Raw genomic sequence first — 12,273 nt, 5'->3', positions numbered from 1 at the left:
TTAGTGAGTAGCCAGGATCCAAAACAAAAGGCTTCAGATATGGGGCCCGCAGGATGAATTTGTCGATGTCTTGTGCCTTGAGGCACCCAGCCTCGCCTGATCCTAACCTCTATTCCCAAGATAAATAACTCTGTCACAGTTCACCTTCATTCCCTGGACACAAATTTAAGTTGTCATCCATCATTTCTGCCAAGAAATATCATACCCTGCTAACAATAATAAATACAACTTCAAGTATCATTTCTTAGCAGTTACCTTACATGCAATAATAGGAAATGGAGAAAGGATTTTTTTTTTTCCTTTTTATTAACCACTTAATTTGCTTCTTGAGTCCCTGCAAACAAAATAAAATGTTCTCTACAAAATAAAATGCAGAATTACTCCAGACAGAAAAGGCATTTGCTTTCTCTTCAGAACATAGTGTCCCACTGACAAGCCACAGGTCAGACGGCAGAGAGCAGCTTTAAAAAGGAGCATTTCACAACATGGAAGTGCAGATGATGGCTTGTAAATAAATAAGGTTCTGGAGGTATTCATTCCTCCGATGGCAAAGTACAGGTTAAAAAAATAAAAAAACACTTTGATACCTTGTTAAGACATCTATTCCAAACTCAATTCTTAATGCCTGCACATTCTAACAGGAAAAAAAAACCCCACACATTTATCAACTAAGACACATGGTATACTGAGCATACACACAGACATGCATTCACAGCTCATTCACCTACCAGACACCTAAAGATATGCTGAGATTGCATGACTTGACAGCTGATCTACTATGCCTACCAGTGGGAAGATCATCACTGTATCTCCTGGCTGTTTTATAAAATGTGATGAATAAGGGAGATGCAGTCTATACTATTTATTCCGTTTCGAATGACATTTATACTGAGGGTATTTCCTCACCCTCCCCCCAGTTTTTGGCAAAGATCAAAATCCAGCCAAAGTCCCTGTTAGAGAGTCCTACAGGCATTACTACTGGAGACAAATACAAATATTATAGAAAGTATATGGGTTTCAAATTAGAGAATTTAACATTCATCTGTCCAACAAAAACAAGATGCTGCTTTTGTAGATACAACTTACTGACTACTTATAAATCACAGTTAGAGGGGCCAAACAACCAAAAGTAATCAAGTCTGTGACCTTTACACTGGGTACTGTACACTAAACTATGAATATTCAAGTAACATTTGCACAACACTGAAACTGTATTTCAGTCCAAGGACTCCAAAGCACTCCCAGTCTATTGATCTGGCATTGCAAAAGGGAGGTACAACTATTACTAATGCCATTTTGATGCTGGGCAGCCAGACCCGAAGAAAATTTGCCATGCCTACACCCTATAGCATATCTATATAATTACAATGAATTGACGATACAATTTCTGAAGCTGGAAGAATAAAAGAGTCAATTACAAACGTTATACTGAAACAACCACCACCGTAACAGTCACACTTTTTGCATTTGCCTTTAACAAGCTGTTTTATAAGAACTCGATTCAGCCTATATAAACTGTACATAGTTAAGAGCTGTGCTAGAACGCTCTATTAAGCTATTTCAGCAAAGGGTCACAAACAGACTTGGTTTTGCCAAAGTCAAGATCAGAAGAAAGATCAGCTAACATTTCAGACAGTGCTTTCCCCTAACTACCTTTAAAAGGCAAAATAATCCAGAGGAAGTAGCAGTGAGTTTATCAAGCTGTTATGAGTTTTCGTTTCAGTTTATTTGACAAACCTAGTTTAGCAAATTCCCCTTAAATACTCTTTTATTATATAAATAGTGGATTATTTCCAAACCTCACATTTCAATGCAAGACTTTGACTTGCCAAAGGAGTTCAGAGAAGGCCACCTCCTTGTCAACACCACAGAGCCTTATGGGATGTTAATAGGTCCTTTGTGAAAAAACATTGCTTGGGCTCTGGTCAGTGTCAGCATCAAAATACACATTGTTCCCGAGTTATGTTATGCAAATATAATACTCTTATCATGAGAATCAGCAAATGGTTGGCAACTGGCAAGGAGAAGAAAGCACACATCCAAAACTGCTGCAGGGGAGGCATAAAACAAAATGACAAGTCATGAAGTGGGACAAAAGGCCTTGAAACACTAGAGGGAGTTGCCTATTGAAACAGCCTTTCTTTCACAAGCCTGGGCTGAACACAAGGGTACTAATTTCATAGATAGGCAGAGAAAATTGTGCGCAAATCTCCTCACACCTGTCTGGTTTTGATAATTTTTGCCATGTAATGTTATTAGCTGCTCAGTTAAAAAAGAGCCATGTTACACAGGGGGTTGCTTATTAATTGTTGTTTTCATGTCATCAGAGCAGTGTACACTTGGTGATTTAATCACTTAAATTCAGAGTCCAGGGAAATGGGAGGGGTTCCCACAGTACAGAGAGGGTGTATCCATTAACATAAATTTACATCCATATGTTATTTTGTTATTCACAGAATTCTCATTTTTTTCATCTTAGACAAAAGAAAAAAACTAACACCACAACAAAATTGCTAAGACTGTTGGTAAAAAAACAAAAAGGGAAAAAATGTGTTTGCTATCATTCAGTGACACTAGCTACTAAATTCAAGGCGACAATTTTTACCATAATAATATATAAAGAAATATTGCCCAGCAGTTGTACTCTACAATTTAAAAGTTAAGTGCAATGCACACAATAGCGTTTCTGGTGCAAACTTCAGCAAGTCCCATAACTTCTATGTGCCTTAATTTCCCATCTGCAGACGGGGGATAAGAAAGGATTGCAATCATGAACTAGTACATAGAAAGCATTTTTGAGAAGCAGAGGTAGAAATCAGTATAAAATAATGGCATTTTTATTTTTAATGAGGGTGAGAGTTATATTAATGTACTCCATGTATTTCCATTACAAAAAAGGAGTGCATATATACAACAGCACAGCAAGAAGCACACAAACACCCTCAGAGACAAGTATAAACAGAGGGAAATTCCCCAAGAAAAAAAACCAGTTTAAAATTAAATCTGCACTGTTTTCTCATAGTTCATAGAAGAAAAAAATGTCTCCCTGTATTGGTATATTAAAACAAACACACACAATGTTACCACCATAATACAACCAGCACTGAAGGGGCAGCGGCAAGTAGTTGTTTTCCCAAGTTTCAAAAGGCTAATAAACATCACTAAGGTGTACTGCAGGTTGCTTTTCCCTGCTCTAATGACATGAAAGCTGCCCATTATCTCACCCACAGGTACCATCTCAGTTACCTCATTGCAGGCCTCACAGTCTGCTCCCAGAGGAGAGCAAGTGCTGCCAAGAGATTTCCATCGCAATTTCCAAAGTCATATCAAACCGACAAAACATCACAACGTATTCAGAGCCGCCTCATTCAAACAGAAAAAACTTTACATTTCCACTGTAATTAACCCTATCCTCGTTAAGATAATTATGATCAAGCTCCCTGTCACAGCTAATATCACAGCACCACTGCCTATGGCTCACGCTTTGCCCTCATTAGCTTACAAAAACACTGTGTTAAACAGGAAACTGACTCCCTCTGCAAAACGACTTAAGATTTTTTGTAAGCAGACAGTAAATAATCCTTTCGAATATAAAGGTTTCAGAAACGTCATTTTGTCCAAGTCCTTCGGCTAATCAGTGTGATTTCTTCCAGCCTTCTCTTCCATAATTCATTCATGGTTTGTAACAAAGTTTTAATCATAAAGGAATGTCATGGCAGAGAATTTTTTTCGCTATGTGTATGCATGGCAATTGTCAGCTACACTATTTCATATGGTCCCTCTAGTCTGACGGGGATTTAGTTACAATGAAAGTAAAACACAGCTCTTCATTTTGGTAATATTTGACAACGAAAACACATTTTATAAATGAAAAAAAGCAGAAGCCTCTCGAGTAATGGACAAACCTCAGTACTCTGCAATTGTCCTTGTCGGGAAGAATAAACTGTTCAGTAGTATATGCTGAAAAAGAAGTGTTCTTCACATTTTACCCCACCCCTCCATTAATAAGACAGCTGCCTCATATCTAATGACTTTTTCCTCCTGTTTAACAGGAAAAGAGAGAGCAGTTAACAATATGTAAATGAGAGAGTTTGGCTTTAGCCTTGAAATTGATTTGCACTCTGTTGACAAGAGATAGCCATTACCAGAAGTTAAAGACAGAGCTGTTACAAAACAAGAGCTTTTTAAAATACCTTTTTTTCTTGCTTTTTATGTTTTAACAGTTTACAGGAGAGCAGAATCAACATGAGAACCCTAGTACTAGATAATTTCAGTATTTAAAGCATAGAAATGTAATTTCTATTTCTCCAGCACCTGCCAGCCAAGTAGCACAAAGCATTTTGTGGGTTTTCTTTAAATTAATGAATTACTCTTCAAAAACCTGCTGAGCTTAAAATTTCATTTTGTAGTAAAGCAGAGAGAGGTTAAGTGACTACCGAAAGGTGACCTCTGGCAATTTTCTGAGACAAGAAATAAAACCCAGAGCTTCTGACTTCTAGTCCTTTGACTTAACCTCACCAAAACAAAGAGCAATAAATAAATCATATATATATACACCTATAAACATGCAACAGATACATGTGTAAGTTTAGATTTTGCAGAATTCCCTGGCAATGCAAAACATCATTTCAGGTTTACTTGCTTTGATTCCTGTTCAATTTTAAATTCCATTTAATCTGAAATATAGCATACAAGTAAGGAGAAGAACTCAAGCCAATTCCAAGTCTGTTCTGCTGGTAGAAGGTGTTTGGTGACTCTTCTGTGTAAACTCCCTTCGGCTGACACCTTTGTAAGAATTCTACTCCCAAACCTGCTTTAGGAGGTTCTGCTCCAAACATACCTCCCACCTCTGCGTACAGAAAAATAAGCAAACCATTTTAAAGAAAATACAATGGTTAGAATTCATTTCAATTCCAGAAAAAAATAAAGGGTGGGGAAAAAAAAGGCAAGAAAAAAAAGAAAAAAGAAAAAAAAACCAACCCCCCCCAAACACCAAAAGACTCTATTAAAATAACAAAACCTCTGCAAATCTAAGGTTTGTGTATTTCCTGCGCACAGAGATAGTAATGGCTGATAAACAACAAGTAAAGCACCAAAAAAAATCACCTCTACAGCATTCAAGCGTAACGACTATTCTTTTCTGCAGTCTACTCAGTATTTATACCCATTTTTCTGTATACATCCAAAAAGAAAATAGGATTGAGTATGTAATGGACAGTTCTGACATGACTTCTGGACCAAAGCAGAACAAAAACTAAAGTGAAAGTAAAGAACCTCCAAAGTTTCTAGTGTGAGCCAGGCCCCCAGTAAAACCAGACAAGTCATAAAAAAGGAATCATGAAAATCTGTTCAATGGAAAGCAAACTTACTAATGTTTCCAAAATATTAAATGCTTTGTTTTGTCTAATATCAGAGGGAACATTAGTATTTTACAGGTTATATAGAGGTAGCATTTTGCATCACTTCCAGTCAATCTGTTTCCAGCTTTCTTTGTTACATAGAAAATATCTGGAAGCGGATCTTTGAATAAAACTTAAGGCAAGTCTGTGAATATGGTCAGCAAAAGAGAAAATGGAAAGAAAGGAATAAGCAGAATCATTAAATATGATATCAATAAACAATAAAAATGTGGGAAGATCCCTGAAATGAAAGATTAAACCTGTGTTATGAACTGGATCTACAATTAGTTTCTGAGTCTTTTCATATAAAGGTCATACTTGATTTTCAGATGGACAATGAAATGAATATCCATCACTCATTTTTCCCCTTTTCTTATACACTGAAAGCATGCAAGCCTATGTAGGACACCTTATTACCAAAAAAGACTGGTATGAAAACATCTTGCACAACTATCAAACTAACAAAGATAATTAACAGCTATGTAAGCACATTAAAATGGTGGGGATGAAAACCCAGAATCTTCATCTGTTTTTTACAGTCTTGCTCTGACTCTTATGCAGCAAATTCCATTACTTAAAAAAGAAAAAATATCCCAAATCACCCAATCCCTAATAAGCCACCACCCACCCCCAAATCTCAAAGAAAACACAAACAAAAGTAGAATAAATAAAGAGATAAATAAAGACATGTTAGAGGCCTTCTGAATTCTAAATGTTAAGTTTACAACATTTCAAACCCTTTCCAACCAATTATAAAACAGAAATACAGAATTTCTTGAGAAAGGTTTTGTTATTAAGCAGCAGCTCCTCAAATGATAGAATTATCTGAAAAGCAACAATGCAGATTGATCTCATCCATCTGTAGAAGCCCAGTTTACTCATAACTTCTTACTAGCCAGCAACAAAAATGGGCAACTACAGAAGGTGAATCAGACCTTCAGGTGAGGCTCAGTGAGGTACATACATTTGAGATAGATGAATGTAGCCTATTCATCCAAAGTCTAACCAATGAAATTAGAAGAAACTGTAGCATGAAGGTAAAAGAAACTGTTAACAGCTGTGCCCCACACAGGTGGATTATTTACCTGGTGAAATAAACTACAAATCCCAATTACAGTTTTCAGTAGCTCACAAAAACATATCAGAGTCAACCATTCAGTTGTTTAACCACCATTCTCTCATACCAAGACTTCAGGTCAGAAAAAGAAAAAAAAAAAAAAAAAGGAGAGAAAAAGATGATTTATTTTCCTGGCCTAACTCTACCATGAAGCAACCAGACTGACTGGGGTGGGATTCAATTTCTCTTATAATGAACCTCTTAAAGTCTCAGATTTCACTATGTGTATCTAATACAGCTCTACTCAATAGGATATCCCACTAATACAGCTCAAGCTTTATCCTTCATGTTAGGCTTCTTTTTTTGCTGAAGTTTTTATATTACATCTTTAGCATAAAACATGCCAAGATTTTATGATATTACTGTTACAATTTTGTCTAAATTTAAATAAAATGACAATCCGTGTAATACTACAGCCTGTGGCAAAGCAGTTTTCACATAAGCCATATAAAATATTTTAAAATAATGTAAAATGGAACAGAAAATATGTTCTTTGTCATCTAGTGATTGAACAAGTATCATATAACAAAATATAGTTTGCAAAACACAGCTAAAGATTACCAAGCAGAGAGCAAGTGGCTGTATGCAGGCATATTTTACCAAAGAGCATTCTGGAAAAACCATCACTAGGAAGTCCCTGCAGTTCAATGGAAGCATCACTTGAATAATATTCCTAAGTATGGACTTAAGCATCTTTCTGCTAAAATTTCTTGAAAGCATTCAATGAATAACAAAAAGGTTAGAAGAGCTAAGAGAAAAACTTGGATGTGTCCCTTGTTTCATTTTTCTTTTTCCCCAATCTTAACACAGAATTCAGCCCTAATAAAATATACGGCATAAGAAAAAAAAAAATGCATACACTGCCATTCCTAAACTTGAAAGAATTCAAAGAAGTATTACTGATGAAAAACAGGAAAAGCAGCAGCCAGGGTTTACAAAATATAAACCTACCTGTTTAAAAAAAAAAAAGGGGGGGAAAAAACCCCAAAACTAAAACCCTATAATGTATTTATTCTTAAAAGCTTCACTCAGCTACATGTGCCAAGTTGAGAACCTATTTATAAACCCTCTAAAAAACAGTATTATAATGGAAATATGAGCAAATTCAAGTGCAAAGGCAGTGCCATAATGAAAGCTTTACTGTATCTTGGATCAATCTGCCACTCTGCAATTCAGATAGTAACCTGACCCCTCCCCTTTTTGCACAGAGGTGGGGGAGTAACAAGCCTGTAGAGTGAGTAGAGTAAAACCCATTTCCACTACTAGAGTTCAGTGAGAAGGGGGAAAAGAAAAGTAATTTTTCTCCCATCTTCCACAACAACCAAGGCTGAGGATTGACAAGCAAATTGACGCACTGCTCAGAGGGCAAAAGATAAATGTTTGATGAATTGGCCATTGCTAGAGGAGTGATGGGCTTCATATGTGCATAATGGACTAGCTGCCGTTCAATTCAGATTGCCTGCCAAGATAAGAAACCATAATGAATGGACCAAGCACAGCCTGTGCCATAAGAAAGTATAATCTGACTAGTTTTAATAAACTTAATAAAAAAGATGAAGCAGAGAGAAGCAAGGGGACTGGCCTTTGTGACCAGCCATAAGAGGTGAGAATGACTAATAGACTGCTCAAGCATGATAGCAGAGAATTGTTAATGGACATAACACCGAACCCCTCGATGATAAAAAATATCTTTAGAACAACTTAAAATCACAGGGATCTACATATGCACATATCACAGACACTGTAGTAGTTGTTGCACGGCATATAACTGCCATTTATTTATTATTTCCTTCTTTGTCTCCCTAACCTTCTTTATCCCCTCAGCATGGTATCTTAGTCTGTACCGAGATTCACACAACACACCAATAGCTTTACCAACAACCCTTCAGAATCAAAATAACCCTCTAATTATAATCCAAAAGAATTCAGGCTCAATTTCCAACAGAAAAGTTTTGGCTGCACAACTATATCACTAACTTTCACTCCCAGTGGAGAAACATCTTTTACCTCCAGAAGTGTTTGCACTTGGTGTAATTTCATTTGCTTTTGCAAGCTGTAATTCCACCAAATATGACAAATTTATCAGCGTGGTTATAGGAAAAAAAAAACAAACACAACAACAACCAACCAAAAAAAAAAAAAAAAAAAAAAACAACCACCCAAAAAACCCCCAAAAGCTTTCTAGCACAGAATGACAAGTTGCCAGCAAAAATCCCTTTGGTCTGGGATTTGCTGTGTTGCATACTCTTCTCCATCTATATCCATAACCTCTATGTTATGACCTTTTGCAGCACCAATCAGCACTTTTCAAGGACATTTAAAACAAAACTCTTACAGTATTTTACTTTATCTGGCTATATAACGGTGTAAAGTCTGGTAATCACCACCATTTTCACCGTGAGAAGCATACACACACAGAGCCATTTTCACTTTTCCTTTTCATTATTTAGCCACATAACAATGGCTCTCTTTCTGAAGCTTACCAGACATTGGGACCTGAATCTGTGACTGAAAATACTAAAGGAGTCAACAAGAGAAAAACTAGCCCTGACTTTTAAAGCAGCAGGATTAGACCAACAATCTATTTCTTTGTTAAGAATCAAAGGGCAAGAACACACCCTTGTGTGTGCATATAATACACAGTGCTTGGCTGGGCAGAACTGTTTTACCCTTTAGGTAGGGGAAGAAAAAAAAAAAGAAAGAAGGGGATTGCAGAAAGATCCTCCTGCCTGAGGTCTGCTAGAAAACATATCGTAGAGAATAACATCATTGTTATGCATGCTTATTTTCTTCTTTTTACTTTTTCCCCTTGATGATGAAAAATAAATAAGGAAACATAAAATAGTCTACTTGGGTAAGCATTCACATTACCACCCCCTTGATGTCAGTTATGTAGCTTGTGTCATATTTTAAACAGAAATTATTATATGCAAGATGGATGTCTAGTTTTCAGTATAAATTTTATCCAACTGCAAAAGGAAAGTAACTCATTATCAAGCAGCTCAGTAAGGCTCTCACTACTGAAGGAAATAAAGTTTTACGACAAGAGGGTCTCTCCTCTCTCTCTCTCTCCTCCTGTTAGTGAGAAAGCGAGTGCAGAGTAAGACAGAAAGGGAAGGCTCAGGAGTGCTGGGTGAATTATAGACTGCCTCTCAAGATTCACAGCTCTTCGTGGTAGGAGGTTAATATTCTCACATGTCATTAGGTCTGCTGGCTCTACTGATGGCTCATTGAATCAGGCAGCAAATTATTTCCTCATGCTGCAGAGGACACCACACTTCAAAGGGAAGTAGCTGGGGTCAAGATGGCTCTCCAGTTCGATTAATGAGTTGGGATCAGCAGAGGTTGCCTGTAGGTAAGAATGTGACTGAAGCTTTTGACAAAGCTGACTTTTTGAACAGGACTTGACCCAGGCCCCTTACGCCCCTCCCCACCAAATTTTATTTCCAACATTTGCCTCTGACTGACCTGCTCAGGCCTGTTGGGATAGTTTTGACCTCCTCAGTCTTTGTTATCAGACACAGGAGCTGTCTGCCTGTATTTGACGTTTCTCTCTCTAAAGGCCACATCAGCTTATCCAGGCTCATCAGAATACTTTAGGACTGCACAGCAAAATAAAATAGAGTAGATTCATCTCAAATTTTTAATTTTCTCATGAAATTTGTTGAGAAGGAGGAAGAAGGAGAAGATGACTAAAAAATATTTCAGCTTTCAGTAATATGAAGAAAGATTTCTAAATGCTATTAAATGTAGATAGGAAGAACACAGATTATTAGAAGTATACAACTTACATATTAAAATGATAGAAAACCAGAAAATATATTCCTGCTTACATGGATTTACTGACTAAGAATACTCCTAGCAAATAATGCATTACATAGAATATTGCTCTAAAAAAAAATTATTTTTACTGCCATGGTAGCAGGAGATTAAAGACAATTAAAACTTAATGGCCACCGCATTCATCTCTTTCTAAACACTCAATGGTATCCTCAGCTTGATGTCTCTGAAATATTTTAATGCATATTTAAATAGATTTAATAAAGTACTGAAGTGAGATTCATTGCATTAATGCATTTTGATAAGATCTACTTAAACTGCACACTTTCTCAAGCAAACACAAGTAACTGAATCAACACGTAAGCCTCTGTTGGTAAGCTTCCAAAAATGACATAGCTTCTGATTACTGAAACAAGAGTTTTGTCAATTATACCAAAAAAAATGTTCACACAAGCTCCTGAATGTGTTATTTATTTTAAAATTTTGTTCAAGAATATTTTACACCCTCATGTTTCTACGTTGTCCTTCAATATTCATTTTAATCACAGTACAACTTTTAATATCTTCTTCCTAAACATTTTGCTCATCAGCATCCTTAATGCTTGCGCACTTGCTACATACCTTGTCCAAAGATTCAAGAAACAGATTTCCTTACTGTAACTAGCATTTAAGCCCCCAAAGCTAGTAAACAGATTATTAGATCTATAAAACGTAGGATAAAAGCATACAAGATCTATGCACGACACAACCAAATAAGACTAACTAGAACCCTTTCAGGGAGACTACCTACTAAGCAGCACATCTTCCTCATGGATGTGCTTTACTCTAAAATTCAAGTATACACAAGCAAGAAACAACTCTTCCTTTTACTTATGTCTGAGCAATCTCCAGTGAATTGTACAGTATGCAAGTGGAAGCTTGCAACACCAGAAAAGCTGTAAGAGGGAAAACACTTTTTCATGGGCTTGTTTAAACAAAGTAACTGTGTTCCTGGGTCTGTCATCAGTGTCAACATTATATCCTGTTTTCTCTCTTTCTAGAAAGCTAGCTGCATACCAGAGATCATTTGTGAAATGTACGTGTCTTGTGTAATACGTAGCAGGAAGGTATGAATCCCATACAGAAGGATAAGTCCAGCTAGAGTAGGATGTAACTGCCCAGTTTGTCACTTCCAGAGAGATGAAGGAAATAGCTGTGTAAAGAGCAAGTCGACGTGTAACAGAGAATTTCCAACAGTTTCCAAACATGATAACTAAAGTTTCTGGCGGCACTAAATCAGAACTGATGGCAGACTGAGAAGATGCATTGCTTAGACACCTGGACCCAAAGCAGTACCTGCTGGAATCAATTCCAGGAATCCTAGAGAAGATGGATTCAGCAAATGGAAAGGTGACTGGCTAAGTATATGCAAAAACCAAGTTTCCACTCCTAAAACTAAAAGCTTTCTCTTAAGTCTTACTAAATAGAACTTTATTTTGCTTTCAGGCGTGCATGGTGTTTGAGGGGAAGGTAGTACCAATTATCATGGTACAGTGCTTCTAGAGAGGTAACAAATCTAAATAAAGACAAAAAGAACAAGTAGTCCTGTACCTAACTCAAGATCAATTACAAGGTCCAGCTGCAATGAGTACTGTTTTATACCAACTTGGATATAGTCCATCTGGGGAACTGTCAGGGCAATTATGGAGTTTGGAAAGGAACTTGTAAACTTACAAACTACCCTTGCAAAGAGCAGAAAGCAAGGAAACACTCCATGACTTTTGGGATTTGTTTCCATACACTGCACCTAGTCAAACACTGTTGCATGATAACTGCTCAGGACTAACTGTTTGTGCAACTTTTTTTGTGTTACTGAGCCTTATGGTAATCCGGCAAAGATTTATATATGTAAGTTTAAATTCAGAGATAAGCATGTGTTGTATCTTTCGATTTTGTATAATGCTTTAATATAATTTGTTCATTAAATCTGTTTAGTCA

At 36.7% G+C, this 12,273-nt stretch overlaps 1 protein-coding gene across 3 annotated transcripts in view; it reads right to left on the bottom strand.

Annotated features, from left to right (window-relative positions):
* The window catches only part of LRMDA (leucine rich melanocyte differentiation associated), a 709,877-nt gene that overhangs the window by 306,087 nt on the left and 391,517 nt on the right, over window positions 1-12,273 (bottom strand). The gene's annotated exons all lie outside the window — the stretch shown is intronic.

The sequence above is a fragment of the Strigops habroptila genome, chromosome 5, assembly GCF_004027225.2.
Source record: "Strigops habroptila isolate Jane chromosome 5, bStrHab1.2.pri, whole genome shotgun sequence".
NCBI classification, from domain to species: domain Eukaryota; kingdom Metazoa; phylum Chordata; class Aves; order Psittaciformes; family Psittacidae; genus Strigops; species Strigops habroptila.
The sequence above is the reverse complement of the archived record's forward strand: the minus strand, read 5'-3'. Positions and strand labels throughout refer to the sequence as shown.